Genomic DNA, 7,496 nt, shown 5'->3' with positions numbered 1-7,496 from the left:
TACACACCTCAACAGAACGGAATTGTTGAAAGACGAAACCGATCCTTATGTGAAGCTGCCCGAACAATGCTAAGTTTTGCTTCCTTACCTTTATATTTTTGGTCTGATGCTATTTCTACTGCTTGTTTTACACAGAACAGGTCGTATCTTAACAAACGCTTCACTCTCACTCCTTATGAGATCATCAATAACAGGAAGCCAAATGTGAAGTTTTTCCATGTGTTCGGTTCCAGATGCTTCATTTTCAATTCCAAAGAACACCGCAACAAGTATGATGTCAAAGCTGACGAAGGGATATTTCTGGGTTATTCTCTTTCTTCCAAAGCATACAGAGTGTTAAATAAGCGCTCAAAGAAGATTGAAGAAACTTACTATGTGACTTTTGATGATAGCTATGTTAAGAAGCTACAGGCCAACGAAGACACAGCTGGAGAAATCTTTCCTCAAACTGGCCAAGTCACAGCCTCGGTCGCCAATCTATTTGAGAAATTCATGGAGCTTTTTGATGAACCAGAGAAGGCCACTCTTTCTGAAGCCAGTGCAGCAGACAACAGGATAGATAACTTGAAGCAACTTATTGACGATGCTGCAAGAAGACTGAATGAAGAAGAATCGAGTTCACAAGACCCTCCTCAACACAATGCATCAGTAGAGGGGGAGGATCCACCTGCATTCCAGTCAAGTTCACAAGTTGAGGGGGAGCTAAGGTCTCAACCTCCAATCGAGAGTGCTTCACCAACCGAGAGTGTCTCACCAACCGAAAGTGTCTCACCAAACGACAGAGCCTCTCCAACCGTAGGTTCATCAACACCCGAAAGATCATCACCTCAGGAAACCCCTATAGCTCAAGATTCACAAGACATTCCTGCAACATCACATGTCGAGGGGGAGCATGCTGATATGTCATACGACTTCGACAGTCTGTCCGAACCAGAAGAAATGATAAATGCTGAATTGGATCCATCCTTTGATCCAAACTTCCCTCCTCTCACCAAATGGACCAGAAATCATCCTATTTCTCCAGTTGTCGGTGATATCTCAGAAACAGTTCTCACCCGATCACAACTCAAGGCAAAACAAGCATCCTTGTACTCAAAAGTCGAATTCTGCATGTTTAACTCATTCGTATCCAAAGTTGAACCAAAGACAGTTAAAACTGTTCTTGATCACTCTGATTGGGTTCAAGCAATGCAAGATGAACTGAATGAATTTGAAAGGAACAAGGTCTGGCGTCTTATTCCAACTCCTCCTCATGCCTCGGTTGTTGGTCTCAAATGGGTCTTTAGGAACAAACTCGACAAGGAAGGGAACGTTATCAGAAACAAAGCTCGTCTGGTCGTCAAAGGATACTGTCAGGAGGAAGGCATTGACTATGAAGAGACTTTCGCTCCGGTAGCTAGGCTGGAATCAGTGAGAATATTTCTTTCTTATGCTGCTCACAAAAACTTTGAGGTCTTTCAAATGGACGTCAAGTGTGCTTTTCTCAATGGAGATCTCAAAGAGACTGTGTATGTGGAGCAACCTCCTGGATTCGTGAATGAAAAGCATCCCGATCACTGTTACATATTGGATAAAGCCGTGTATGGTCTCAAACAAGCACCGAGGGCCTGGTATGAAACGCTGACTAAATTTTTAAAGATGTCCAAATTCAAACAAGGTTCGGTTGACCCAACCTTCTTTCGCAAAAAGGAAGGTAACCACCTTATGATAGTTCAAATTTACGTCGATGATATCATCTTCGGCTCCACGAATCCATGCCTAACAGCTGAATTCAGAAAGCTGATGGAGACTAAATTTGAAATGAGCTCAATGGGTCCCATTAACTTTTTCCTTGGTTTAAATATCAGACAGGGACCTGAAGGCATCTTTATCAACCAGGAAGCTTACACCAAGAATCTCTTAGCAAAATTTGGCATGATGGGAGATTCTAAAGTCAAAGTCCCAATGGCATTCGGCACTAAGCTCACTCCATCCCTGGACAAACCCGCTGTTGATCTTACACTTTATCGTCAAATGATAGGCTCTCTAATGTATCTTACTGCTAGCAGACCTGACATAATGTTTTCCGTTTGTTACTGTGCTCGATTTCAGGAAAATCCAAGGGAACCTCATATGCTTGCAGTGAAAAACATATTCCGATATCTCAAGCGAACTACCTCTTTAGGTTTGTGGTACCCTTCTAATTCAGGCTTCTTCGTTCAAGCCTACTCAGATGCAGACCTTGGTGGTTGTGGTCTCGACAGGAAAAGCACCACTGGCGGTTGCCAATTCCTCGATGGGAAGTTGGTTAGCTGGCAGTCAAAGAAACAAACCTGCGTGTCACTGTCTACTGCTGAAGCCGAATACATTGTCGCTGCTTCCTGTACCTCTCAAGTGATTTGGATCCAGAGTCAACTTCGAGACTATGGACTCAATATGAAAAAGATCCCACTATATTGTGACTCTGAAAGTGCAATTAGGATCTGTCATAACCCAGTGCAGCATTCCAAGACCAAGCACATCGCACTGAGGTATCATTTCATCAAAGATCATGTGGAAGACGGAAACGTTGAAGTACACTTTGTTAGAACCACTGATCAAATGGCCGATGTCTTTACCAAAGCTCTTCCTGAAATGACTTTTAATAAAATTCTACAAGGCTTGGGTATGATGGTTGGAGAGTTGGTCCCAAATCCTCAAATCTCCATCTAAGAATCAAGAACCGAAAGAGACAGACCGCTCGGTTGCTCTCTGCTCTGGTGATTTAAAGGAACCGAAGCAAACAGACCGCTCAGTTGCTCTCTGCTCTGGTGATTTAAAGGAACCGAAGCAAACAGACCGCTCGGTTGCTCTCTGCTCTGGTGATTTAAAGGAACCGAAGCAAACAGACCGCTCGGTTGCTCTCTGCTCTGGTGATTTAAAGGAACCGAAGCAAACAGACCGCTCGGTTGCTCTCTGCTCTGGTGATTTAAAGGAACCAAAGCAACCAGACCGCTCGGTCTCTCTCTGTTCTGGAGATTTAAAGGAACCGAAGCAACCAGACCGCTCGGTCTCTCTCTGTCCTGGAGATTTAAAGGAACCAACGCAAACAGCCCGCTCGGTCTCTCTCTGCTCTAATGATTTACTGAACCGAACTAGACAGACCGCTCGGTTCCTCTCGGTTCTGAAATTATCACCAAAATACACAGATCACTCAGTCTATCTCTACTTCCTCATTTTTTTTATGTTGTACAATTTTATCTTTCTGTTTTATTTATTTTTCAGAAAATTCCAAAAACATTTTATCTTTCTGTTTTATTTATTTTTCAGAAAATTCCAAAATTCCAAAAACATTTTATCTTTCTGTTTTTATTTATTTTTTAGAAAATTCCAAAATTCCAAAAACATTTTATCTTTCTGTTTTATTTATTTTTCAGAAAATTCCAAAATTCCAAAAACATTTTATCTTTCTGTTCTTATTTATTTTTCAGAAAAATCCCAAAATTACAAAAACATTTTATCTTTCTGGTCGGTGTACGTTTTGCACAGGTGCATACAAGCATCTCCTTCTGTAGTGTTTACTCAGGTATGTTTTATCTTTATCAGACTAGTTAGACGTCCCTAGAAGCATGTTGCTGTATGTTGTCGCAAGCCTCTATGACCTCGAGCAGGCCTTAATGATTCGATCAATACCTATCGTTTCTTCCCAATCAGGCTATTCTCTCACACTCGGTCTAAAGCTACCTTACTCTACTCATCTGAAACATGAGTTGCTCTGCTTTGTCCCTATTCTGTAGCAGAAGGTACGTTCGGTCTCTTAACCATCTCCTCAACTTCTTCATTTACCTTCGATTCCCCAAAGTAACCCTTGATGCTTTCGGTCTTTACCACTGAGGCTTATGGTTGCACAACATCTGTGTTTATGATCTTGGATTCGATTACCACGTTCTAAGTGAAACCCAAAATCCAATACCTGAAATGAATTGACGGTGAGTGATAAACTCAAGCTATTACTTGGAAATCTCATTTTCTTTTTGTGTGATCTTTTATGAAATTGTCTCCTCCTAAGACATTTCTTCCCAAAGAGGTCCAGTTTATTTTTCTTTGAGATTTCCATCTATCCCATTCTTGTCACGCGATAATTCCCACCTACCTATTCAACAGATCACATCGGTCTCACAGGTATCTCTACCAACACTCAGTTTTATGTTAAGACTTGAAGTTCGGTTAGAGGTCAGCCACCCTTCAGCCCATGATCAAAAGATGTCTTTCATTGTTTATTAAAAGACAACTGATCGTATTTCTTGGGAAACCACACAAGCACTTCAAGTCTCTCTTGGCTTTGGAGGAAGCGATTCTTGCCCGGAATCTTCCGCTTTCTGTCTTCTTAATAGACAACACTCACATCCCAAACACCTTTGATTTATTTCTTTATCTTTCACACTCTTATGCACGAAAATTAATGTTTTCCAACATTCTAATTGCTGTTTGGTATGTGGTTTTAAGTTTCAGTTGTAACCAAACAAGGGCACAAGGAATTTCAAATGGTACAAAAATGATTTGGGCGCGTGCGATTGATTCCTTTCACACCCACGTGTGCTGACGTATTCCTGGGATACACCATAACTTCCAATCGTGCTTTTTCAGGCGACGTTTTGGTTTCTTCATCATCACGATTTTCTCTCTCCTGTGAACGGTATAAATAAGGGGTGATCGTGTTCTTTGGCATTTACCTCCCACGAATTCTCTCTCTGAAAAAGTTTCCACTGTTCATCTTCTTCCGCAACTCAACAATGGCGACTTCTTCTTCTACACAAGATCAAACTGCATCTTCGTCTTTGCTCTCAATCAAACCTAATCAAAATTTGATTATAGAGATGACCCCATTCTTATATGATTCATATATGCTACACGTGGTGGAATGCCTCAAATATTCCCCATTGTTGTTGGCACTCACGCAGGTGGAGGCCGTTCCCATGTCCCTGCTCTCTCAAGTCTACACAACGGCCAACTACGACAAACACAAAGATCGCATCTTCTTCACCATTCACGACAAGAAAACCTCTGTGTCCAAAACAAGGTTTTGCTCTCTTCTAGGGCTTGCCATCGACTCTTCCGTCGTCTCACCGGATTTTATCATCACTACTCAACTCTTTTCAATGATGTACGAAATGGGGTATACGGATGTTCTTACTACCATTGCCAAAGTCAAGAAATCCTGTCTTCCGTCTCAGTGGAACGGATTGCTTACCCTTCTGATTAAGGGTTTAGCGGAGAGGTGTGGTGGTTCTGACACCACTAGTAAAGGGTTTCTCACCATCCTGTATGGTCTTTACAACGGCATCAATCTAGATTATGGCTCCATAATCTGGTCTCAAGTTGTTCAGAGTCTCAACACCACTACACGATACTCCGAGATATCATGCGGCCGTTTTTGGATGCTTATTACCAAAAGGGCCATGGATTCCCTTGAAATCCCGGTGATGAAGGATGCTCTTATGGCTTCAATTGCCTCTTACCACACCAAGAAGATCATCGTCTCTGATCCAAGTAAGTTTCTCCATTATGGATTGATCCCTGAATCCATGTATAGGTGCGTCACGCCTCACAGCAAAATCATGGCTGACTATAGCACCAGAACACCCTTGCCTCCAAGGGTTCTGTCCGATGAACAGTGTGCTGCTCTCGACGCCCTCGATCAACCTGCCAACCGTGGCAAGAGGGCAAGCAAAAAGGAGAAAACGGAGAAGAAAGAAACTGAACCAAAGAAGGAGAGAAAGCGAAGATCCTCCAAACGCAAATCTGAGGCAGAGGAACCTTCTCAGTCCAAATCAAAAAAGGTCAAGAAGATGGCTAAAAGAGCCAAAGGGTCTCCTTCTCCTGACTCTGCTCCTAATGACCCATCAGACACAGAAGCTGCTGCTCCTCAAACCGAAACATCCTTAGCTCAGTCTCCTCAACAACCATCTTCTCCTGCCGACACTCATCTACCCTCTCCACCACTATCTCCCAAACTTACCAAATCACCCTCTCCACCACCATCTCCCAAACTTACCAAATCACCCACTCCTCCCCCTTCTCCTAAAATTCCAACCCCACCCCAATCGCCAACACAGAAGGTCCCACTTTCTGTTCCTATAACCATCCCTCCCACTACAACAGAACCAACCATTCCCTTCTCTGTTACTCAACCTTCATCCTCTATCTCCACACCAATTATTACCGAATCTGTTACTATCACCTCTTCCCAACCTTCAGTAACAGTCAATGTATCTGATACAGGGGCTGCTACTGTGGTTGAAACCCCGGTCATCAACATTCCCCCATCTCCTTCTCCATCCTCCAACTCCGGTGCTACCTTGGGCGGTGATGATGAAGAGTTCGACTCTATTTATTATAGCCCCTACCGGATTCCCACAGACACTGATGCCGAAACCCCTGTTACTAGTCAGCAGATTCAGGAAATTCACGACAAACTTGATAGTCTGTTGGCTGATAATAAAGCCTACGGGGGTGTTGTGCTAAAAGCCTTCATTGAGTCTGCGATCAAGACGTACACTGACGCTCTGGATCGTTCAACTGATGCCATCGACAACTCAGCTGCTTCATGCTCCAAAGCCACCAAGGAAGTTTCTGAGGTTGTTCACACAACTCAGATCTTTCTTGATTCTCTAAAAGCTCATGCTGATTCCTGTGCGGCCAAGTTTCAGACATCCGTCGACTCTTTCTCGGCTACCCTTCAGGGTGAAACCTCCAAATTTGAGGCTCTGCGTGCTGACCTCAAAACTGAATCCACATCATTTCTCAAATCTTTGGATTCACGTTTTGCTTCTCTGGCAGCAGAGAGCACCCTAAAGGAAGATCTTGTCAAGCATCAGGCAACCATCGACCTACAAAAGATCCAACTGGCCCAGGCACAACAAGAAATTTCTTTGCTAAAGACTCAGCGGGCAGTTCTTCAAGGTTTCGTTAGTGATGTCAAGAATATGTTAACAAATGTTCTTGACACTCATGATCCCTTCCTTACCCTTACTATCAGACAGCATCTCCAGGCTAAACTCCTTCCTACTATTAACATCTTGAGTGAAATGAAGGGTGTCTCGGAGAAGCTTGTTCTTCCGCAACAAGGGGGAGAGGAAGGTGTGTCAAAGACAGAACCGAAGGTTAATGTAGCTTCGGGTTCTGGGAAACAAGTCCTTGTTGAGAGCGAGTCAGATTCAGATGAAACTATCACTGAAGCTCTTCAACGGAAGAAAAGGGACAAAGAGCTAGATGAAAATCTTAAAATAGCTCGAGAGGCCGAGGCCAGGGAAAGAAAGATCAAGGAGGATGAGGATGCTATTCAAGCCAAGAAGACTTTGTTCCCAGAATGGGACAGAGACACACTCATCACTCAAGCGATTGAGTTTCCCTCCATATATTGGTTGGAACCGATTGCATCCTTCGAGTGTGAAAATACAAAAGACTCGCAGTTTGACATGCTAATCACGCGAAAAGCTTTTACATTTCATTGCTTTGATGTCACAGCCGATGTCCCT

This window comes from Lactuca saligna, chromosome 1 (genome assembly GCF_052625555.1).
Source record: "Lactuca saligna cultivar CGN05327 chromosome 1, ASM5262555v1, whole genome shotgun sequence".
Classification (NCBI taxonomy): Eukaryota; Viridiplantae; Streptophyta; class Magnoliopsida; order Asterales; family Asteraceae; genus Lactuca; species Lactuca saligna.
The sequence above is the reverse complement of the archived record's forward strand: the minus strand, read 5'-3'. Positions refer to the sequence as shown.